The 25,521-nt window shown below is 39.2% G+C and overlaps 1 long non-coding RNA gene across 1 annotated transcript in view; it reads left to right on the top strand.

Moving 5' to 3' along the window:
- Positions 1-25,321, top strand: part of LOC134738281 (uncharacterized) — a 235,776-nt gene extending 210,455 nt beyond the window's left edge. The window contains exon 9 of the long non-coding RNA XR_010123943.1: positions 25,153-25,321. This is a non-coding gene — a long non-coding RNA (uncharacterized LOC134738281). The remainder of the gene's footprint in view (positions 1-25,152) is intronic.
- Positions 25,322-25,521: the final 200 nt, after the last annotated feature.

Raw genomic sequence — 25,521 nt, 5'->3', positions numbered from 1 at the left:
CAAGTGGCTGTAATAACGAAGCCAGGGCTCACACATATGAAAAGCCCCACCAGTCCTTTTTCCTAGCAATGGTTATGGGATCCCATTGTCAGCCTGCATGATTTGTTCTCAAGACATCGTGAACACAATGCGGGGCTTCTCCTTTACCTATTGTGCTACTCAGCAAATGGAGGGGTTAAATATAGAATCTGTCTAGTGCATGAGACATGCTGGATACTTTTAATATAGTCTTGCTGAGAGTCCACTTAGCCTTTGATGGAGGTGAGAGGCTTCCTATTACTAAGCCTCACCACCTGAGTGTGGATCCAGCCAGAGGGAAATAAAAGTTGCCTGTCTATTCACTTTTATTACCTGTTGGTCTGTTAAGACTAAGGTTGAAGTTGGAGGTGAAGGTCCTTCTTGGAAAACTCACTAAAAGAAATCAGCTTGGGAGAAAAGGAAGGAGTCTGAGAAAAAGAATGGTCTCAGTAGTCAAAACGATGGTCTCAAAATGAAGTAATTTTTTTTTTTTCAGAGTTACACCTTTCTTTTGACTTCTAGCTCCTAAGAAGCAGGCCTATGACTGATGGGCTTCTTTCTGGGAAGAGTTCAGAAGAAATCAACTTCTTTCCCCCAGTGCCCTCTGATCATCTCACTCCTTTCCCCAGAATTAAGGGAAAACTGATCACGAATTGTTCCAGGGCCCTGTGGGCGTTGGTGGAAGATAGATGCCAAGATAGACTTCTGAAACCTCAATATCCTGCTTGCCAATTCCATGTATGCTAGATTTCTTAGTATCAACAGTGTGGAAGAATGGATGGTTCTTCTGACAGAAACAGTAGACCTGAGACAAAACATATAGGCTATCTTCGTACTCAATGGCTTACTGACTTATGTATGTAGGAGGTCCTAAGTTCACCAGGTCTTGTCATTCTCATCTTCTCTCTCTCAAATTTATCTTTTCCCTGCTATTCTCACTGCTGCAGTTCAGACACTGAGAATTTCCAATCTGGTCCTTACTTCACACTTTCACAGCATCCAACTGCAAGTATGGTCCAATATATTTATACTGAACTGAATTCAGTTCCTCAATAAATGATTTTCTTCAACATTTTTATGATTTCACTCATTCTATCCTTCCATTCAAAATGTTTTCCTTCTTGTTCACATGGTAAAAACTTCAAACCTCAAATGCAAGTTTCTCCATGAAGTGATTTCAGTCAGGAATACAACTAGTCAGCATTAAAGTAAAAAGCTACGAAGTCAAATTTAGGTTCATTCATGGTCAGACTGTCTTCTATTTGGTAAGTGCTTTGCCCATCTGTATCAGCTACTGTTCTAAGTGCTACATGTGTATCAACTGATTTAATTCTTACATGATTCTATGATGGAAAAACATTTATTATTTATGCATGCATTTTAGGCAAGGAAACTGATGCTTAGAGAAGTTAGATACTCTGCTTAAGGTTACGTCTGGTAATTGGTAGCATCAGGCTTTGAACCCAGGCCTGCATGTTATGTTAGACTGTTTGTCAGTTCCCCTTATTTTCTGGCTAACTCTTGTACTTAAAGTCTTTGAGATGAGAGGGATCTTGGTGGTAACTGAGTTGTGTAGCTTTTTTTTTTTTTTTTTGCTTTCGGATGATTAAATTGAGGCTCTGAGACAGTGAATGACTTAATCTAGGTTACACGGCCAATAGCAGAGCTTGGGTAAGAGAACCCAGGTGCAAGACTGTCCAGAATTCTTTCCCTGAAAGCAAGTATATTTTCCCACCCCTCCCCCAACTAGAAATCCCTGTGCCTCCCCCAAGTAGAAATCCCTGCCTCTCTCTTAACATTAATTTCTGTCACTTCTTTTAATGTACATTAGACAAATCGATTTGTTCAGCAATCTTTAAAAGCCCACCACGATGTTAAATTTCGGCGATGTGAAGATGAATAGAACATAGTCTCTCCCTACCCTTGGAACACTTACCGTCCACAGGGGGCAAGGTGTAGAGACAGAGTTGCAAACCACTAAGAACAGTGCTATGAATGGAGGTTTGTATCCAGTGTGCTGCGACAGCACAAAGGAGGAAGACATCTCTTCATGATAAAGTCAGGAATCACTTCATGGAGGAACTCACATTTGACATTTGAAGTCCTTACCATGTGAACAAGGAGAAGGAAGACATTTTGAATGGAAGGATAGTGTGTTCGGAATTGGTTGCTTCCGGTGGGTTCTTGGTCTCACTGACTTCAAGAATGACGGCACAGACTCTAGCAGTGAGTGTTACAGTTCTTAAAGATGGTGTGTCCGGTGTTTGTTCCTTCAGATGTTCAGGTGTGTCCACAGTTTCTTCCTTCTGGTGAGTTCGTGGTCTTGCTGACTTCAGGAGTGAAGCTGCAGACCTTTGCAGTGAGTGTTACAGCTCTTAAAGGTAGTGTGGACCCAAAGAGTAAGCAGCAGCAAGATTTACTGTGAAGAGTGAAAGAACAAAGCTTCCACAGCATGGAAGGGGACCCAAGCAAGTTGTCGCTGCTGGCTCCTGTGGCCAGCTTTTATTCCCTTATTTTGGCCAGCTTTTATTCCCTTATTTTGCCCCACCTGCGTCCTGCTGATTGGTCCATTTTACAGAGCGCTGATTGGTCCATTTTACAGAGTGCTGATTGGTGCATTTATAAACCTTTAGCAAGACAAAGAGCGCTGATTGGTGCATTTTTACAGAGTGCTGATTGGTGTGTTTACAAACCTTTAGCTAGACACAGAGTGCTGATTGGTGTGTTTTTACAGAGTGCTGATTGGTGCGTTTACAAACCTTTAGTTAGACACAGAGTGCTGATTGGTGTATTTACGATCCTTTGGCTAGACAGAAAATTTCTCCAAGTCCCCACCCTACCCAGAAGCCCAGCCGGCTTCACCTCTCAATAGAATGTGTGAAATCATAAAAATGTTGAGGAAAATGATGCATTGAGGAACTGAATTCAGTTCAGTATAAATATATTGGACCATACTTGTAGTTGAATGCTATGAAAGCGTGAAGTAGGGGCCAGGTAGGAAATTCTGACTGAACTGCAGCAGTGAGAATAGTGGGGAGAAGACAAATTTGAGAGAGAGATGATGAGAATGACAGGACCTGGTGACATGGGAGAAGACGAAGAGGGACTCCTAGATTTCTTTCTTGGGTGGCTAGGTAGATTTAAACCAAAATGAGAAATACGTTGTAGCAGAGTAAATTGATAACGTAATTCTATTTTGAGTGTCTATTAGACACCCAGGTGCATCTATCTAACTGACTGTGGGAAATAAGGGTCTGGAGCTCCAGGGATGCAACTGAGTGGAGAAGATGAAGATGCGAGTACACTGATGGTAAGGGAAACTATGAAATAGAGATCTTTTGAAGAAGAGTTTATAGAATGATAAGATGGGGACAATAAGAATGCTTCAGGATCAGACAGTATACCAGAAGCCTGAAAACAAACCAGAGATAGAGGGCGTTTACAGAGAAGCAAGAAAATAACCCAAAGAGAAAGACTTATGACGTAGAAGGAACAAAAGGAAGGGTGTTAATAGAGTGTTGTCAGTGGTGTTGCTCAGAGGTCAGAAAAATTAAGGACTGAAAAGTAGCCATTAGGTATACCAACTATTAAGAATGGGGATTGGAATAAGAACAATTTTAGAAGTCTGTTTGTAGGAGCTGCATAAGTGAATGAATGCTTAAGAGGAAAAATAGAGAACAAAATTAGAAAATGAAAGGAAGGCCAGAGATAAGGAATTGAGGTCCATTAGGCCGTCTGTAGGCCAAGGGGAAGGAGCTGGAAAAGGGGGCAAGGCTGGAGACATGAAGCAAAATCCCAGGGTTAGGAAGAGTTAGAATCAAGGGCACTTGTGGTCAGGCTGGCTTGGTAACAACTCAGCCTTGTTGGACATGTGAATAGCACAACATCTTTTCCTCAAACTGTCTCTCTTTGTAGCCCATGATTTATCGGAAGGTGTGTGGAGCTTCCTGGAAGGGACCTGGGGGTTACTGGAATTGGAGAGTCTGGGGATAAAATGGAGAAGGGAGTATTTGGAAGTCTTATTACAGGGGACATACTTTCTGGTGGTAGAAGGTAGGGATGAGGAGAGGGGCTGAATGGAAGTCATATTTTAGGGGAAAGGTGAGAGAAAAGAAAATGCTACCTGCCCATGATGGAAGATGGAATCTGGCAAAGGAAGGCTAACTCAGTGGCAGGTCCTCAGGGCTAAATGCAATCTTGGGAATGATGTTGCAGCTCTCATGGAATTTCTGTAACCCAAGGATGAAAGAGGCATGCCTGCTCATTGAAATATCCGTTTCTCAAAATACCAGAATATTTTGGACCAAGCCACTTAGCCCCCTTGTGGAGCTATCCATATATAGGTCTAGGGAAGTTGTCTTCATTCTCCCTCCTTTTTAACTAGCACAAAAGGAGCAGTGGTGCTATTTCTCCTCTGTCCTTTGATAGGCATAGAGTGTACAGGAATTTAGCTTGATGGGTGGCAGTGTAGTTGGATTTGTGGTGGAAATGACAAAGCTTGTCTGAGAGAAAATAAATCTGTCTCACAGAGACCTGAAACCTTCTCTGGGGCTCTGATGACACTCAAAGTCACCATTACACAGAAGTAAGGGGGGAAGGGGGGCGTTTGTTTTGCAAAAGCATCGTTGGCCACTGGGCAGGAGCCCACATACAGGTGATGGTGGCTGCTTTGGTGGTGACCCTGGCAGCTTTATTGGAGGGGCTGGTGATGCAGTGCCAGCTCTCAGTATTCCAGGCAGGTCTCCAAGTTTGGTTGGCTGGGACCAATTTAAGAAAACACTGAGAGCAAGTATTTATGTTTCTCAAGCTGTGGAATGGAGTATTTAAAAGTCACACAGTCCTGAATTCCAATCACAACTCTTCCAAGTACTGAGGCAAGTTATTGAACTTATTGAATTTGAGAGTGGGACCTGAGTGAATGGAGCTTGGAGATATTGAGATTAGAATATTAATATTAATGGCTACATTTATGTTATAGGTTAGGGGAACTCAGGCATTGCAATTTAATTAAATTGTTTTCCATCTTACACTTAAGCGTAGTAAGCAAGTTTACTCAAAGTGAAAAAGAAAGGAGCAACAGTTAATTACATTAGAATGCTGCTGAGGCCGGGCGTGGTGGCTCATGCCTGTAATCCCAGCACTTTGAGAGGCCGAGGTGGGTGGATCATGAGGTCAGGAGATTGAGACCATCCTGGCTAACAAGGTGAAACCCTGTCTCTACTAAAACTACAAAAATTAGCTGGGCGTGGTGGCGGGCGCCTGTAGTCCCAGTTACTGGGGAAGCTGAGGCAGGAGAATGGCATGAACCCAGGAGGCAGAGCTTGCAGTGAGCCGAGATTGTGCCACTGCACTCCAGCCTGGGGTGACAGAACGAGACTCTGTCTCAAAAAAAAAAAAAAAAAAAAAAAGAATGCTGCTGAGCTTTCAAAGCAAAATGATTCCTAATTTGTATACTCAATCTGTAGCATATCTTGTTCAGACACATACTCTTCCCCACTTTCTTCTTACCCCAATTTTATTCTGTCTTCAGGCAGTTTTTTTGTCATTCTGAAGGAAGATAACAGATACATCTATTAACCGTTTACTTTGCTACTTATTTCAATTCTACTGAATTCTAAAAATTTCACAGAGGTCCACGTACACTGACTCATGCCTGTAATCCCAGCACTTTGGGAGGCGAGGTGGGAGGACTGCTTAAGCCTGGGAGTTGAGACTACACTGGGCAGCATAGTGAGACCCCCTCTTTACAAAAAAATAAAAAAATAAGCTGGATGTGGTGGTGCCAACCTGTAGTTCCAGCAACTCAGAGGCTGAGGGCTGAGGTGGGAGGATTGTTTGAGTCCAGGAGGTCAAGTTTACAGTGTACTGTGATTGTGTCACTGCATTCCAGTCTGGGTGACAGAGTGACACTGTGTCTCAAAGAAAAAAAAATCACAGAGGTAGAAGAGACACCAGTCTTGGCTGATTCACAGCTGTCATTGTGGTTATCAAAGTGTGTTTTTTGGAACAGCTTCTCATTGGATGTTAATGTATCACATAAAATAAGGATAGTTATTTCATAGTTTGGGAAAGCCTGACTAATCATGTTTCATTTCTATAGTAATATAGCTTCCCCAAGACTGACTATGCTAACATGCATTTGGATCTCTCAAACTTATTTGACCGTGTAAAATATGAAAACGTGAAAGACATACTTTCCTTCAGAATTGTTGCAGAAATTGTGTATCGTGGATCAAACTTTGGGAAATTGTTTCTAGGAAAATGTGGGGCAGCTCGGACTTTTGGGACCTGAATTATTGAAGTGGAAAGTGTCCTGTAGAATCTTCTAGAGTGAGAAAAGAAAAAGATTGAGACATTTTTAGGAACTAGCTTTTGGTGTTTCGTGCTTTCTAATATGATCCCAATTTATTCCATTTCCACTTTAATCAGAACCAGGAAAACTGGAATGTGGGAATTCCGGTAACTCCCAGGCAAAATTCCTCATCTTACTCTTCTATGAGTGGTAGGGCAATACAGTACTGTGTAGTTTTTATACCAAAGACTGACTGGCTGTGTGTTTTTCTTAAACGAATGCCAGCAATTTCTGGCAATGGCAATTGCTATAGCAAATACTCCAAACAATGATCAGGGCAAGGGATATGATATATTTTATCAAAATATCTAAAATAAGTCATAAGAAAGTGTTGTTTGAGAGATATTTTTACAAGGACTTTTGTCTTCTGCACATTCCAAATCTTTCAGGTGTTCTGAATGATTATCCTTTAGCCTAGGCATGTTGGGAATTCTCTTCTTCAGAGCACACATTCAGTCACTATTCCAGTTACACTAGATAACCCATGTGAACACTTACCCAATTAGTGACTCTTAACCAGGGGTAGGTAAGCATACACAATTCTACATAGCTATGTACAAATACATGACACTTGGCCCATATGCACAGATTCTGATTCAGTAAGATTTAAGAGAGCCTCCTAAGTTTGTGTTTTTGCAGTGACCCCTGGGTGATTCTAATGTACACCTTGAGCTGAGAACCCTTGTGATGGATATAATTAAAATAGCAGAAATAGACTATTTTTTATTTATGAAACAGCATGGTATGCTAGACCTCACACAGTACTCATTGATGATAGTGAAAAATGTGCATTTTAAAGTAAAAATGATGATCAGACATCTTTATTTGTATCTGTGTCTCATATTCTAAATCCTTTGGAGGCAAATTTGGTAAAGTGGCAAAGTGAGAGGAACAGGCAAGATGCTGACTCGCCTGCCTGTAGGTTGTATGTATAAAACTCCCTTTATTGAGGCAACTTCTGTGAGTGTGGCATATAGGTACTTTTGATTTAGGGAAATATGATATTTCAGGGTAAGGAAAATAAGGAACACTAGACTCTGGGGAATGCTATATCAAAGAGGTGATAATGAGAGGAAAGTAATAGAGCTGAGCATTCATACCTTGGCTTGATGTTCACATCAGCTAATTCTACTCAGATCATTGGCACAGCCACCAATGATAATATTTTGGATTTGCAAATAACAGAGAACCTTAAGCCACCCGATGTTCCCAAGGGGACATTGCTTAAAAAATGACAGTGAGAAAATGGGATGTTTGTCAAATTAGAGTACCAAATTCTATCATCCTTTGGTGGGAGTAGGAGGAAATCCTGGTTAACCAAGTGTTACAACATCTCTGAATCTCCTAAATAAGCTTTCTAGTATGCAACGATGAAATGATAGCTTATTGCGCAGAGAGGAGGATCCAATTATCTTCATACTAACAATTTTACCTTCTTCTGTTTTTCTGATCTGCTAGCAAGCTAAAAGAATAGCTTTTGAGAGAAAAAGTTGAAATTTCATTAACGGCTGATGGAATGGCTGAGATAATGATCTATCTACAACATCTGTCACCCTCCTTATCTCTTGGGTGGAGTCAGACCTGTCCTAGAATGAGAGGAGAAGGTGGACCCTATGTAGCTTAGAGCATGGGTTTCCTTTGAGTAGCCTTGGCTTAAAAGCTAATATCCTCAATCACACAGCACCTTTGAGAACCTTGGATTCCAGTATTGTTTCTCTCAAGAACTAACCACCTTAATCTCCATTTGTTAATCCTTCAGGGGAAGTGTGCATGATTTTATTATATATTGTTCATTATTATATGTATATTCAAACCACAGGGGAAATGAATGGCATTATCTATTAATCTGTTTTATTTAAAAAGAATCATTTGCCTAAATTTCTCTAAGTAGGACCTGACTGGAATCTCACATCACTACCCCCACCCCCAAATACTCAACTCAAATATTACAACATAATTGAAATTAGATTAAAAAATTAAATGACATTTTGTGAACTGTTTAAAAGGGTCAGCAATGTGTTGAGCACTACGAGATTAACCTTTGCTCATTTGGGAAAATGCAGACTTCAATAGGGATTCCGTGGCTGGGGTTGCACTTGCTAAAAGTTTAAAACAGTAATTTTTTCCTAAGAAAGGTCATCTTGAGCTAAAATGTCAAATAAATTATTTAGATTACTGAATTAGAAAAGTGAGGATCTGACAGGCTGAATTTTTTATGCACATTAGCCACAGCCAGGGTCTTTCTATGCTCTTTTTATTAGGTAAAGTGCACCCCCTTGCCTCTTATTAAAAATCTCTCCATTTAGTCCAATACACTTCCTTTGATAGATGACTGCTGCTTTTGAGCATCCAAATCCATAAGGCTGCTGAATTCATATGGCTTGTGTCCATTTTGCATTCCTCCTATTACAGATTCTAGCAAAGAGACACACAAGTCACAGAGAAAAGAACATACACATAAGCACACACATGAGCACAGACACCACACACCAACCGTAAATGTTTGTATGTATGTATGCACACAAATACATAATGATATCTCCTCAAGCATGTACACAAACATGTATAATGTATATATATTCTTTAAGCAAGATAACATTTGACTTCAGAAAAATAAAAAGCTCTTGGAAGATAATATACGCTCCTTGATTACATCCCGGAAAGCCCATGGTATGTTGAAAACATTTTAAGTCGAAAATGCATTTAATAACCCCCAAAACTCATCTTAAAGTTGAAAAATCTAACCTGAACCATTGTAATTCTGAAATGTGTTTTTAATAGAGAATGACTAATATCAAATTGTTCCTACTTAGGAAATAATACCAAAAAAGTAAATGGCTTTGTGACCATGTGACTGAAGGAATTCTCCTGGATGCAAAAGTACTCTTTGAAGGAACCTCTAGGTGCCACTGCCATCTTGGGTATATGGCAGTTTTCTGATTAGTGCTTCTTTTATAGAGCACTGTGAGCCTTTTAAAACATTTTCTTATTGTAGGTAGGTGATGCTGGTACTAGTTCTATTTTACACATAAGAATTTGAGTTATAGAGCTGTCAAAATTGTTGATAAGGCTTGGTTACTATCACATTTTCACATGTGAGTCCTAATATTGGCTCCTGGCTCCTTCTCCACCAGAATATCTATGTCAAATCTGTGGTTTCTTAAGCAGATAAGTTCTTTTGAAAGTTTAGTTGAATGTTTTGTTTAGTTTGTTGGTGCCTATAGGTGGAAATGTACCTGGTATTCCCAAGTGTCTTCATACCTTTATACAAAAAATACAGAGTATTCTGTATTTTTGTGAGGCTTTTTGCTTATACTTCTTATGTTTCTGGCATACATATATATATTTTTAAAATTCCTCTTTTTAGAGAACTTTATTCTCTAGAATAGTTATTTTTCCAAGCTGCTTTTTCATATCTATCTCAAGAAATTCTCTTTATTTGGCTAAGAATCCTATGGCTTGTACAATCCTGGGGTAGAGTTGAGATTAGAATTCAAAATTTAGAGATTCTTGTTTCTAAATCTGCAGTTGAATTACATTCATTGATTTTCCTCCTCCATCTATACTTTTCATCTCCTCTCCCCCATTTTTCCTTTATTTCCTCTTCTTTGGCTGTCTACACACCTCTTGCTTATTTGGATAATGTTTGTGCCCTGTATTTCCCAGCCTCCTTGAAGTTGGGCAGAGTTTATGACTATTTCTGGCTACTAGAATGTGGATAGAAAGGAAGTATGTCACCTCCGGGTTAAAGACCTGAGAAGCCCTCACGCACCCCTCTAGCTGCTTCTTCTATTACCATGGCAATTGAAAAGGGGCCTTAGTGGTGACGATAGGACTAAAACTTTGAAGCTGACCATGAGGAGATGCCCTGAAAAGGCACACATGCCTGCGGTAGACTTTCCATTAGCAACACATTAATTTTTGTTTGGTTAAACATTTGAGGTTTTGGAATTGTTTGTTACCACAGGATAATCTAGTTTATTTTGACTAAAATAGATTAAGGGTGACTCTTTATTCAGAATTTTATATTCAATGAAAATACAGTACATTTATTCAGAATTTTATATTCAATGAAAATACAGTACATTTTATTGGTCCCATCTTGACCTTTCATTCTAACCATTGCCCTCTTACATGGGGTCTCTTGTGAGTATCCAAATTCATATAAGGTGAGCATTTTTTTTCTTCTGCCCTCAATGATATTTTTTTAGTAACATTCTTATATATTGCCTAAACTTGACATCTCCCTGAGTGTAATAAAAAAACTAGGAAGTGCTGACATGTGCAAAAAAATGTTAAATCCCAATATTCCATTTATTTGAAGAAAAGATGTCCTGGCAATTGTGGGATTTACAAATATCCAATTCTGGAGAAAGAGTTCAAAAAGAAGAAAATGAAAAGATTTCAAAATGTCTATTTCTTTTATATCCCTGTAAAGATAAAGACATATTGCTTTATCCATGGCCCATTAGGTCACTGAAATTTGGAATGCATGACTGTGGTTTTCAATTGATCTTTAATTTGAATGCATCTGAGGAGTAGTCTAGGAATTGCTGGGCCCTAAATATAATTTTCCAAATATCTGAATTTCTGGCACTGAAGTTGCACTAAGTTTAAGAGCTTATAAAATTGGCTGATGCAATACAAAGGATAGCTCAAACTTTCCCAAGTTTAAATTCCTCCTAGGGGGTAATACTCTCTCAGAGACAATGTATTCCTAAGCAACTTACATAAATCAAGAAAAGGCGTGTTGGGCTAAGCAGGTTTTTATTTGTTACCCAGGCTTTTGTATGTTTACGTGTGTGTGTATTTACCTGGGTATAATCTTGATTTACATGGTATTCCCTAGAAGTCGAGGTGAGGATATATAATTTTTTAATTCATGGTCTCATGACCAAATGACATTTGAATATCCCTAGAATAAGAGCTTTCAGTGACTCCTGAATTAAGTCTAAACCCCTTTGTCTCTGTGTTTTTCTATAATATAGTCTTTGTCTGTGCAAACTGCTTTCATTAGACACATTCTCTGAACTACTTGACCAGCTCATTCTGATCTTAGAGCCTTTGTTCACATTGTTTAGTAACTTGGAATTATCTTTCTTCTTCCTCCACTCCTATCCATGAATTATCCATTCTTCAAGAGCCAGCTCCAAGCCTAACTCTTCCACTAAGCTTCTTTAATTACTAAAGGCAACAAATTTCTAGCAGCTGCCCTTGGTACTGAATTATGCCTTGAATGTGTTATCCAATAAATAATAAATTTCATGTGGGTGGTCCAAAGGATGGGGGTGGAGATGGAAAAATTGTTTACATATGGATCCGGGAAATGGAGCTAAACTTTGAAAGCTGACCAATCAGTCAGGAAGGAGAAGACACAAGAAAATGAGTGTATCAGTCCATTATTGCCTTGCTACAAATACCTGTTATGGGCTAATTTATAAAGAAAGGTTTAATTGTTTCACATTTCTGCAGGCTGTACAGGAAGCATGTTACTGACATCAGTTTGGTTTCTGGGGAGGCCCCAGGAAACAATCAGGATGGAAGGCAAAGAGGGAGTGGGCAGGTCACATGGCCAGAGCAGGAGCAAGAGAAAGAGTGGGGAGGTGCCACAAACTTTTAAACAACCAGATCTCTTGTGAGAGCTCACTGTTGCAAGGACAGTACCAAGGGGATGGTACTAATCATTGATGAGAAATCTTCCCCCATGATCCAATTCAGTTCCCACCAGGCCCCATCTCGAACCTTGAGGATTACAATTGAACATGAGGTTTGTGTGGGGACAGAGATTCAAACCATTTTTGAGTGAGAGTTGATAATGAATAAACCAAAAAACAGTTATATATGGGCAAAATGGGGCTAATTCCCTTATTGCTGAGTGTCTGCTGGGATGTTCCCTTTTCCTTGTAGTTTAGCATCCGTCATGGAACTAAAAGTGAGCATATCAAGAGATTGTTGACCAAGTTTCTAACTCCCTCTAATAAGGCCAGACTAAGGTTTTCTTAGGTTCTCTTTGTAATGAAAAGCTATGTTGCTATTAGTTGAGAATATGGTTAGAATGGATGGAAGGCTTCCATATGTTCTGCCGTAGTGTATGTGTCACCCATTCCACAAACAATAGGCCTCTTTGTTGCTGAGGAAATTAGTCAGGATTCTTAGTTGTAAGTAACAAATACAACCCAAACTAATTTAAACAAATGGTAGCTTATTGGCTCATCAAACAAAGGATTCCTGTGGCTAATTTTTCAAAAGAAGGAAGGTTCTGTTGTGAACATACCAATACATTTCCACTAAATCAAAAGCACAGTATGTCCCACAACAAATGTTTTGGCTTCCTCTTTCTAATCACTGGGACAGAACCTAGAGCTACAGTGTACAGAAATGTTCTCTTCCAGGCTGGGTACAGCAGGGAGTGTTAGGATACAGGGATGAATGGGCGGAAAGTGTATAGGGAAGGAAGATGCTGGAGCAGATAAATTCCCTGGCTCAGAAACTCATGTTCAAGTTGATGAGCTCTAGTGGTGTAAATGTGACAGGCTATTGTCCGAATGACTTCCCCTAGCATGTGAAGCTTGCTAGATGTAAACTTGAAATCCAAAGGACTCACCGGAAGAAAACCTGCCCTGTCCTGTTGTGTAGATTGTGGCTTTTCCATGTGTTCTGGATTTAAAATGAGGGTGGTGGATGAGAGCAGGAAACCCGTGCGTGTATGTGTGTGAAATCCATGATTTCAATAAAATGGTGTATTTTAAGTGGAACTATGATTGGTTGGATTAAGACAACCTTGATTTGAGGAGGTACTTGTGAGAAGGAAGAAAGCTGCATCTGAGATGCTTTTGCAATGCACGGTTTACACTTGTCCTCTGGTATTGATCTGGGATTCATGGTGTGCAAGAAAGAAGTGGTTCGTGTTCTGAAGTGCTCTAAAAAGGACCAGCCCAGACTGGGATATAAACAGGGCTTCCTGGTTAAAGCTGACCATAGGACCAGTAAATTTCATACAGGCATGGGAGAATCCAAAGAGCCTGAATTTCCTCCACTGTAGCCATCAGAAGTCCCTCACTATCTCCACATGGCCACCAGGGCTTATCTCTTCTAGCTTGTAGAGAAACCCTGTCTTCCTTTGTAGAGTCAGGGGTGGATCTCTCTCTCTCTTTTCTAAGTTTCATAGGACATTGATATACAAATGGACTAAAGATGGGCTCTGTATATAGCTCCTAGGTTGTTACTTCTTCACAGCAGGCGAGGACTGTTAGCTTAAACCCCCTGGTACCAAACTCAATCCTTACATATCCAGTTGCTTTAAAATATATCCCAAATAAGCATGTTTTAAGCCATTTAGAGCCTGTCTGCTTTACCTACACCACAAAACTATACCTAATACCTGCTAACCATGGATAAGATAACCCTTATAGCTATAAATGACTTCAAGTCATGGCTGCTTTTCATAGGTCTCTAGCCCAGGGACTGCTAGACACATAAGCCCCATCTCTGATTCCTTGCTCCCCTAGAAGGTCTCTTGCCCTCTTTTGCCTTCTGAAACAGAAACACAACCCAGCATGGGTGTTAATCCCATGCTGCTATTTCTGTCAGGTCTTCTACTCGTCCTGGAAAGAAAAGGAGCTTCTCTCATGTGACTCTGTCCCAATATTGGCCAATAAAACTTACTGTTCAATACTGACATCTTGTAGTTCTGTCTTTCCTTAATCAGTCCTAAAATCCCTGAACTTACCATAGACACCCCTACATTTTCTCCAGGAATAGTCAGAAGTGATATTAGAAGTATTTACCAACTTTTAGACCCTGAGTCCTTCCAATTAGAATGGATGTCTGACCACTCAAAATAGACACCAGCTATAAACAACTGATACAGCTGTTCTGATTGATTATCAGCCCTGCATAAAAGTGTTTGTGGATGGGGCTTCAGCTGGTTGGCTCAAATACATCTTTAATTAGATTGGATGCCACCAGACATCCAAATGGATTAGGTTTATTTGCTTTTTTATTTATTCAAGAATGTTCTAAGGGCTTACAATATGCTGTGTGCTGTCCTGAAGCTCTGCCAACCAGTGCTAATCGTAGCCATCAGAACACTGTCTAGTACATGTGATTGAGACTTCATAGGTCTGGCTGGGCTGACATGCATGTGACATTCTCTGGGTAGAGGATCCTACAGGAACTGTGGCCTTCAGAGCTGGGCCTTGTGGACAAGGTGAGGTTGAAACAATGGTTCTGGATCCCTAGAATACACGCGAGCTCTCAGCCAAGTTCTGAACATACAGGCCCACCAAACTTCCTAGGAAGCCTGAAGATGCTTAGGTTCCAAAGTTTGACCAGAGAATCTCTAGATGATGACTTTAGACTTCTAGAATCACTTCTGTACCTTGCGATAGATTTTCCCCCCATTCTAGACAGTTTAACTCTTCTAGGGGCAACTTGTGAAAATATAGCATGATAAAACTCCTTGTCTGGGAGTTTCCTGGTTTAAACAGTTGCCACTCTAACATTGGAGTCATAAGTCTACTATAAATTGACTTCAGATATTGGAGCATTTGGGCTGGATTAAAGGTGAATAGCACCTTTGGCTTAAATACACCTGCCATTCCTGGGATCCAGTTGAATCTAGGATCTTCTGTTAGGTGGTGTTGTGGACTGAATTGTGTCCCACTAAATCCATATGTTGAAGGGCTCTACCTCTAATGTGACTGTGGAGACATGTTCTTTAAAGAAGTGAATAAGGTTAAGTGAGGGCATAATGGTGTAGCCCTATTTCAATTGGGCTGGTATCCCTATGAGAAGAGGTAGAATCACCAAGGATATGTGAGTACAGAGGAGAGAAGGCCATGTTTGAGGACACAGAAGAGAAGGTGGCTGTTTGCAAGCTAAGGAGAGAGATCTCATAGAAACTGAATGTGCTGGCCCCTTGATCTTGGACTTCCAACCATAGTTATTTTCACCATAACTATGATAAAATACATTTATATTGTTTAAGCCCCACCAATATGTAGTATTTTGTTATGGTACCCCTAGCAGATTAATACAGGTGGGTGGTCAGCAGAAGGGCCATATTTACAACACATATGAGAAATAGACATAAGAAACTTCTGAAGTATGAAACTAATGGAGATACGTAATAGTTTAGGGAGCCATCACTTAAAACAGCCTATATGTTAGGTTGTCGGGATTTAAAGAACAGATATTCCATGGAAACACAAGAATAAAGGACCTTATGGATGTGGTCCTGTCTTCAAGGAAGCTGTAGACTTCCAGCAATATGTTGCACAGTATTTTTTTTAATTTCAAATTTTATTATAAAAGATACATGTGCAGGTTTGTTACATGGGTAGATTGTGTGATGCTGAGGATTAGGGTCCCAATGATTCTGTCACCCAGGGCATAAACATAGTATCCAACAGGTGAGTCTTCAACTCCTGTCCTCCTCCTCCCTCCCCTGTCTAGTGATCCCCAGGGTCTATTGTTCCCATCTTTACAATCATGGGTGTTCAGTGTTTAGCTCCTGCTTATAAGTGAGAACATGGAATATTTGGCTTTCTATTTTTATGTTAGGTCACTTAGAATAATGGCCTCCACCTCCATCCATGCAAAGGGCATGATCTCATCCCTTTTTATGGCTGAATAGTAGTCCATGGTGTATATGTACCATATTTTCTTTATCTAATCTACTGTTGATGGGAACTTAGGTTGATTTCATGTCTTCGCTATTGTGAATAGCACTGCAATGAATATATGGATGCATGTGTCTTTTTGATAGAATACATTCTTTTCCTTTGGGTATATACCCAGTAGTGGGATTGCTGGGTCTAATGGTAGTTCTATTTTAAGTTCCTTGAGAAACTTCCAAACTGTTTTCCACAGTGACTGGACTAGTTTGGATTTCCACAACAGTATGTAAGCATTCCTTTTTCTCTCAACCTCACCAGCATCTGTTATTTTTTCACTTTTTAATAATAGCCATTCTGACTGGTACAAAATAATATCTCATTGTGGTTTAGATTTGCATTTTTCTAATGATTAGTGATTTTGAGCATTTTTTCATATGTTAGTTGACTGCTTATATGCCTTCTTTTGAGAATTGCCTGTTCATGTCTGTTGCCTATTTTTAAAATTAGATTGTTTTTTGCTTGTTGATTTGTTTAAGTTCCTTGTAGATTCTGGATTTTAGACTTTTTTTTTTTTTTTTTTTTTGACAGACTCTCACTTTGTCACCCAGGCTGGAGTGCAGTGGCACAATCTCGGCTCACTGCGACCCCCTCTCCTGGATTCAAGAGATTCTCCTGCCTCAGCTTCCTGAGTAGCTGGGACTACAGGCACAGGCCATCATGCCTGCCTAATTTTTGTATTTTTAATAGAGAGTGAGTTTCACCATGTTGGCCAGGTTGATTTCAAACTCCTGACCTTGGGTGATCTGCCTGCCTCAGCCTCCAAAGTGCTGGGATTACAAGAGTGAGCCAATGAGCCCAGCCTAGACCTTTGTTAGATACATAGTTTGGAAATATTTTCTCCCATTCTGTAGGCAGTCTTTACTCTGTTGATAATTTATTTTGTTGGGGCACATGGTCTTTAGTGCTCCATCACCAATGTGACTAAACTTGACTTTGGTATGTGTCTTTCTGGCAAACTTTAAAATCCTTATTCTTTTCTGCTAATCTGCATATATTTTCTCTTTTCTATATGTTCCATTAAACTTCAGCTGGCAATGTGGGGCCATTTAATGTGTCTGATTTTTCCTCAACTTCTGCTCCCATCAATCACTAGCCTATTTGTTCCATAATTCAAAATATTTAGATTTCTTTAGAGTTCTGGCTACTCTTTGAGTTGCAGGGACCTGCACTAGAGAATTCTCTGGCCCTATTGCCTCTCACTGGAAGTGGATAGAGCAGAACAACAACTCTTTGTTACCTGAGGGCTAACAAGTCGGTTGTATTTGGGAAGGTAATCTGAGCCTCAGTCTGTTGGCATCATCCATATCTCCTAAGGGAAAAAGACGATAGCCCAAGAACACATCTTTGGATCACTCAAAAATGTAATAATTTGATTTTATACCAGGATAAGATACTACTACTGATTCAGGCCCATATGTACAAAAGGCAGAGTATGAATGAATATATGGATATAAAACTAAGATCCAGGAGCTATGTCTTACTCCTCACCACCCCTCTGCAAGATGTTGTGAAAGCTGTTCTTCGTTAGGTGCCATGGCACTGTTTAGACATTGGAGGAGCTTAAATATAATCAATGGGTTCAAGCATTGTTTTGTCTTGCAATGGGTTCAAGCATTATTTAATCTTGCATTCATTGCCCTCCTACAAGGGTATATGTTATGCTCCCTGGAAGCACAGCTTCATTAAGGCCCAGCCCCTTGGAGCCACCGCGGAAGGTTGATTCTTTGGAGTGCCGGGCATACATCAAGCACTTCATTACATTTAGGGCATGTTCAGAAGATCAGAAATACTTCTTATCTTGACTTAACTAGGAACTGAGCAGCTTGTGAAACTGGCCAAATAAATTAGAAATTGAGGCAGCCCATCCTGGTTTTCTAAAAATTGTTTAGGTGTACTTATTGGGGTGTGGCCAGATGTGGCACTGTACCTTGTTGGCAAGGTTGAGTCATGTGTACTTACAGCAGTCAATCTCACCAAGATGTTCCCCAGGTGTCCTAAGAGGGATCTGTTTTCACTGCGAAGAGGTCATCTCTCATCAATGAATGAAAAGTTCTCATCTCATTCCTGAGAACTAGAACATTCAGCACACTCACATGCTTTTACATTCCATTATTTTCATGTGCCTCAAGGATGATGGGCTGATGGGATAAAATCTAGTTCCCAACTGTGGGATTGAGTTATAATCAGAATGCACAAGAAAAAATGCAGGAGTTAGAAGACATGGGGGCCAGTTGGGCTCTCTACTGACTTATCTGTCCAAGGGAATGCCCAGAAGAGGAGAGAGTAGAATCAGGATCCAAAAATTGAGATAAATATTAGAAGCAGGTTAGTGTAAACAAGCTGGAAGATCTGGGCAGCAGAGGGCTTGGAGAATGATCAACAGTAATGGGTAGGCTGAGACCAGCACCTAATAAGAGGGTGAAGCAGTACACTTCTGGAGAAAAATATGTGCAAGTTAACAGGTTTCTGGAACATTTTACATATGGCCAGCACTAATGGTGGGCCAGGGCCAGGGCCATGTAATTAAAGGGACATAGCTGAAAGAAACCACATCCATTTTACTCCCTCGGAAAATCTCATTAGACTTATAGTTAGCTACATAATTGAACACTTATTTCATATCTAAGCTCTTTCAAATTGGTTTTCTACCCTCACAACATATGCCGCAATCCACTAAAAACCTAGTGGGTTGCGTAGGAATGTTTCTTGATTGACTGATAAATAGAGTCCCTTATTTAGAGAGATTTCCATGTAATTGAACCACTGTCTATTCGTTTTATGTTTGCAAATATTTTTCCAAGGGAGTATTCAATCTCTTTCTCATATACATCCACGTTACGTCTCTCATGCATGTTTTGTTGCCTGCTTCATAATACAAATCAATTTCTCACTTGCCTCTTCTGCCTAGAGTGGGACAGTAGGTGATATTTCTGGTACTGAATTACCCATTGATGCATCTGCCTGGACAGGGAGATGGAGGGTGAAATATGAAGACTACTGCTGGAGGGAAGCTATTTAATTTTGGGTTGTGGCCACAGCATAACATGACATGGGGCAACACTAGGACAGCAGCATGGGACGAATTTATTTGTCATATTGTATTTCTGAAAGATTGACTCATAAATTTCACTTTAGCCATTAACAACATGCAGCCATTACTCAAACTATTTATCAGTTGCCAAAAAATTAACGTATCCTGGTGGCTCAAACCTTGAATAATTGTGGGAGGACCTGAGGAGAGATGGGAAAAAATTCACCCATAATTGTGAGAGGGTTTTTTTTTTGTCCTTTCCTTCCTTCAGCAGTAGGAATACACCCACATTTCTAGTATCAGGACCTCCCTGATCCAGTCCTTTGAAAGGTCCTAAACTACTCTCCTTATTTTTGTGTTAAAAGCTGTCATGGGTTCAGTTAAAGCATAATTTTGCATGTCTAGGGTTTGAGGGGGTGGGGAACAAGTGCATGATTGCAGCTCATCTTTATGATTTCTGACCAGTTGTTTCTTTTTTAAGGACTGATTAATGGCCAGGCATCATCTGACTATTCCTAAACCTCTCATGGCTAGCAGAGGTGGTGAAACAGCTATTCCCAAACTCCAGAAACTGGCTTCCCATGGCTGTAAGAGCAGGGCAGAAATTCAACTTTGGGGAAGATGTTCTCTTGGTTCTGCAAGAGGTAGTTTTGAAGAACTCTCTCATTTTAGCCAGAAAGCTCTCATTCATAAACTTGATATTGACTGTTGTTGACATTGTTGAAAAAAATTGAAAGGCCTTCAGAACAGGATGTTGGCTTCTGTTAAAAAATTTGAAGGGTGGTCTCATGGTTCTTGCAAGAGATTTTTTTAAATGAAGAAATTTGGGATTTCTTTTGGTGGGTGTGGTGAAAGGAGTTTGTGGGTTTTGGGACTTATGGGGAGAAAAATATGGGAGAGAACTCTGTGTTAGAAAGCAGATCCCTAAAATAGGGTGGAAGGCCAGAGGACCACGGAGAAGAATGCTCAGGAGGATTTCTCTGTGACAGAACTGTAGATCAGCTAAAGGGGAAATGAACTAATTTGAGAAAAATATTCTTAAGACAATGGACTATCTTGCAGTCTGCTGTTTTGTTGAATGATCCTTCTTTACATATCAGAAAGCAACTGATATACTTTGGGTGCTATATCAGTCAGGGTTCTCCAGAGAAACAGACCCCCCACTCCGCAGACCATCCACACACATTTTAAGGAAATTAGCTCATGTAATTGTAGAGGCTTGCAAGTTTGAAGTTTGTAGGATAAGCTGATATGTTAGCAACTTGACGGGAGTGGACACTGCAGTCTTTAGGCAGAAGTTCTCCAGGAAACCTCAGTTTTGCTTTTCAGGTCTTCCAGCAGATTGGATGAGGCCCATTCACATTACCAAGAGCAATCTCCTTTTCTTAAAGTCAACTGATTGTGAATATTAACCACACCTACAACATACTTTTTATAGCATCACCTAGATTAGTGTTTGATTACATTACTGGGTACTAGAGCCTAGACAAGTTAATACATAAAACTAACTACCATAAGCATTAATATCCATGTTCAAATAGTTTATAGTGGTGATAGTTCTATGGCCCTCAGTTATGTTCCTGTCTTACCTTCATCTTTACAGGCCCTGGCTTTCCTCCCACTCTCCTCTTGGAGGACCTACTCATATATTTTAAGAACTCTTGTTGAATGTTTTATCTTTTTGCATTTAGCATTCTTATTGCTGTTGGGAATATTACCCCAAATTCACTAGCACATTAGGTCTGTTTCTTCAGGAAATAGTCTACAATAACTCCTAGCCCTGATGGTTTCTTAAATTATAACTGATAGCTTAGTCCAAGTCCATTATTTATTCATTTAATCCTTCATTTATCAACGATGATTTTTAGTACTGGCTGTATATAAATATACTATAAGTCCTGATGCATATTTAAGGATGAATAAGACATCTTTATATTCTTTTTATTCCCTGCATTACTATTTAGCTGATCACAGAGAAACACATTTACTACTATTCTGCTTACTTTCAAAGCCTTTCAAATCTTCCTGCATTTTATCCCCATTGACTGGGTTTTCTATAACCTAAAAGATATCAGTATTGTCTGCAAGTATGAGGATTTTATTAGATACTCCTTCATCTAGATCATTTATAAACATGCCTTGGCTTTGATCCTTAGGCGTTTTCAGCATTTAAACTTATCCATCTAAAGAAGAACTTATTTATTCCCACTCTTTGTAATTTATGTTAGCTTCTTACTTAGAACGGAATGTTCCTTCAAGCCCATTGTGACTTCTTTAAGTTAAATATTTACTGAAGTGTAACACACATACAGAAAAATAATCATGTGATGAATTTTCACCAAGTGGACAGACCCATGTGACCACTACCCAGTTCCAGAATTAGTTATCAGCACTCTCCCAAATCCTCCTCATCCCCCATCTTCATTGCACACGCCTGAAAGTAAACAGAAGCTTTCTGATATCATAATTAGTTGCTTTTGCCTGTTTTTAACTGCATATAAATGAAGTTATACAGAATGTGCATTTTTAGTCTTTTTTTTTGTCTCATAACACTATTTCTGAGAGACACAATGTTGCTACGGCCATGTTGTTTGGAGGAGCGGCCGTTGGTTCATCCTCAGTACTGTATAATATTACACCGTGTATCCATACACAATTTGTTTGTCCATTCTACTGTTAATGAGCATTTGAGTTGTTTGCCTTTTGGCTATTTAGTGCTACTCTGGACATTTGGATGCGGACGTGTATGTGTTTCTGTCAGATATATACCTGGGAGTGGAATTGTTAAGTCATAGGGTGTATTCAGCTTTAGCAGAGATCAGCAAAAAATTTTCCAAACAGATACATGTGTTTATAAGCATTCCTGTTGTTTCATGTTCCTATCAACATTTAGTACAATCAGCTTCCAAATTTTACCCTTTTGTTATTGGGGTTTGAATCTCCTTTTCCTAATTAGTAATGATGTTGAATACTTTTAAAAGGCTTACTGGCCATTTTGGTGCTCTTTTTGAAATGCCCTTTTTTTTTGAGATGGAGTCCCACTCTGTTTCCCAGGCTGGAGTGCAGTGGTGTGATCTTGGCTCACTGCAACCTCTGCCTCCTGGGTTCAAGCGATTCTCCTTCCTCAGCCTCCCGAGTGGCTGGGATTACAGGTGTGTGCCACCACAACTGGCTAATTTTTGTATTTTGAGTAGAGATGGGGTTTAACCATGTTGGTCAGGCTGGTCTCAAACTCCTGACCTCGTGATCCACCCGCCTTGGCCTCCCAAAGTGCTGGGATTACAGGCGTGAACCACTGCACTGGGCCTTGAAATACGTTTTTAAGTCTTTTGCCTTTTTTCCCCCCATGGCTTTATTTTTTAAAATCAATTTGTTGGACTTATTTATGTGTTATTGATACAAATTAGCTATCAGGTATATATTGCAAATACTTCTCATATTCTGTGACTTGCCTCTTCAAAATGGTGTCTTTTGATAAAGATAAATTCTTAATTTTAATGTCCAGTATATCAACTTTATATTTTATGGTTAGCATTTTGTTTACTGTTTTTAAAAATAGTTTTCTTCCACAAGATATCCTATGTTTTCTTCTAAGGATGTATTGTTTTTACTTTTATATTTAAATCTACTGTTGACCTGGAATTATTTTACATATAGTGTGAGTCTGGGACCAATTTTTTTTTTCTGTAAGGACATCCAATTGACCTAACAGTACTTGAAAAACTAGGATTTCTCCATTGTCTTTAGTATAATATTTGTTAAATAACCACATACATGTGACTCTGTTTTTGGACTTTTAAATTATGTCCATTGATCTAGTTATAGTTCTTTGGGTCAATATTATTTAGATTGCTTGTACATTTCTCTCACTAATTCTTTCTACTTATTTTGTCACTGCTGTAAGGAAATATAATTTTTCTATGTTGATACTGAATCAGGGATTCTACTAAATTCAATTGTTAATTCTGTGTATATGTAGGTTCTTCTGGAATTTCTTGTTGTTTGTAAATAGTTATAGTTATATTTCTTCCTTTCCCTTTCTTATATCTTGCTTTTCTTATTTCCTGCTGGGATTTTCAGTAAAATGTGAAGAGAACTGACAAGAGCAGACATCTTCATTTCAGTTTCACTATTAGGAGGAAAGATTTCAATAGTTCATTATTATTACCTCTGCTGTAGGGTTTTGTAGATACTCTTTACAAAACTTAAAAGTTCCATTTAGTGCTCGATATAATATGTTATTGAAAAATGACAAAACAGTGAGATACCACTACACACTTACTAAATATAAAAATCCAAAACAGTGACAACACCCAATGCTGGTGAGAACATTGAGCAACAGGAACTCTCAGTCATTTCTACTAGTAATGCAAAATGGTACAGTCACTTTGGAAGATAATTTGAGAGTTTCTTGGGAAGCTAAAAATACTCTTACCATATGATACAGTGATCACACTCCTTTGTATTTACCCAAATGAACTGAAAACTTATGTCCACACAAAAACCTGCACATGGATGTTTATAGCAGCTTTACTCATAATTGCCAAAACTTGAAAGTATCAAGATGTCCATCAGTAGGTGAATGGATAAATTGTGGTACATCCAGACAATGAAATATTATTTAGCGCTGAAAGGAAATCAGCTATGAACCCATGAAAAGACATGGAAGAAACTTAAATGCATATTACCAAGTGAAATAAGCCAATCTGAAAAGGCTACACGCTGCAGGATTCTAACTACATGGAAAAGGCAAGACCATGAGACAGTGAAAAGATCAGTGGTTAAGAATAATCATTAAAGGATCACAAATAATCAAATGTTGGGGCCAAGAGTGGTGGCTTATGCCTGTAGTCCTAGCACTTTGGGAGGCCGAGGCAGGCGGATCACCAGAGGTCAGGAGTTTGAGACCAACCTGGTCAGCATAGTAAAACCCCGTCTCTACTAAAAATACAAAAATTAGTTGGGTGTTGTGGTGTGTGCCTGTAATCCCAGCTACTTGGGAGGCTGAGGCAGGAGAATCACTTGAACCTGGGAGGCAGAGGTTGCAGTGAGCCAAGATCGTGCCACTGCACTCCAGCCTGGGTGACAGAGTGAGACTCTGTCTCTAAATAAATAAATGATCATCAAATGTTGGCTTTTCCTACTTGATTAATATCTGCTTTTATCTTTGAGTTTAATTTACTGTTTTTTAGAGTTGTATATTGGACTCATTGATTTTAGCCTCTCCTCTTTTAAAAATATCCATCTTAAGTCTGTAAGTCTTCCTCTAAGCATAGCTTTAGATTTGTTTATACTTTTAGGGCAGTGAAACTATTTTGTATAATACTGTAATGGTGGGTACATGTCAGTATATATATGTTCAAACTGATAGAATGTACAACAAGAGTAAACCCTAATGTAAACTATGAACTTTCAGTGATAATTATGTGTTCATGTAACTTTATTTGGTTGTAACAAATGTAACATACCACTGCGGGATGTTGATGGTGGGGCAGGTTGTGCATTTCTGGAGGTAGGGGGAACATGAGAACTCTCAGTACTTTCTGCTCAATTTTTCTGTGAACCTAAAATTGCTCTAAAATATAAAGTCTATTAAGTGCATATTTAATATATAAAATATATAATTACATGTATAGTTATTTTTTGATATATATAAAGTTAACTAGAACTCATCTGGTCATCTGGTCCTGGTGACAATTTTAATGGTAATTAAAATAAAATAGATTTTTCAATAGTAAGAAATATTACCTTTTATTTCTTTCTATCTGATTTTAAAGTTAATGTGACTTTTTATTGTGAATGCATGATACATTTTATCAAATATTTCTGTTGAGAAGATGCTATGGTTTGAACTTAGTTTTTCCCCATAAAAATTATGTCAAGGCTTTGTCCCTAATGTAACAGTGTTGAGAGGTGATGAGGCCTGTAAGAGGCATTTGCGATCCACCTGCATGAAGGGATTAATGCAGTTTTGTGGTAGTCAGTGAGTTCTTGCTCTTTCAAGACTTGATTAGTTACTATGAAAGTGAGTTGTTATGTGAGGCTGCCTCTTGTGTTTGGTCTCCTTGCAGATGTCCAGTTCCCCTTCCACTTCCACCATGTTATGATACAGCATGAGGCCCTCACCCAGAAGCTGACCAAAAGCAGCTGCCTGATCTTGGACTTCCTGCCTCCAGAACTGTGAGCTAAATAAACCTCTTTTCTTTATAAATTACCTAGTATCAAATAAACTGTTATAGCAATAGAAAAAAGACTAAACAAAGAATAATTTTTTTCTCTTTTATTCTTCACTAATATAGGTTAACTACATTGATTTTTTTTTAAATGTAAACTAATCGAACATCTCTGGAATAAACCACACTTGGTCATGACATAGTTGTTTTAAATCTGACTGGATTCAATTTGATTCAATATACATATTTTGTATATTTTTTTACGTT

The sequence above is a fragment of the Pongo pygmaeus genome, chromosome 16 (genome assembly GCF_028885625.2).
Source record: "Pongo pygmaeus isolate AG05252 chromosome 16, NHGRI_mPonPyg2-v2.0_pri, whole genome shotgun sequence".
Lineage (NCBI taxonomy): Eukaryota > Metazoa > Chordata > Mammalia > Primates > Hominidae > Pongo > Pongo pygmaeus.
The sequence above is the reverse complement of the archived record's forward strand: the minus strand, read 5'-3'. Positions and strand labels throughout refer to the sequence as shown.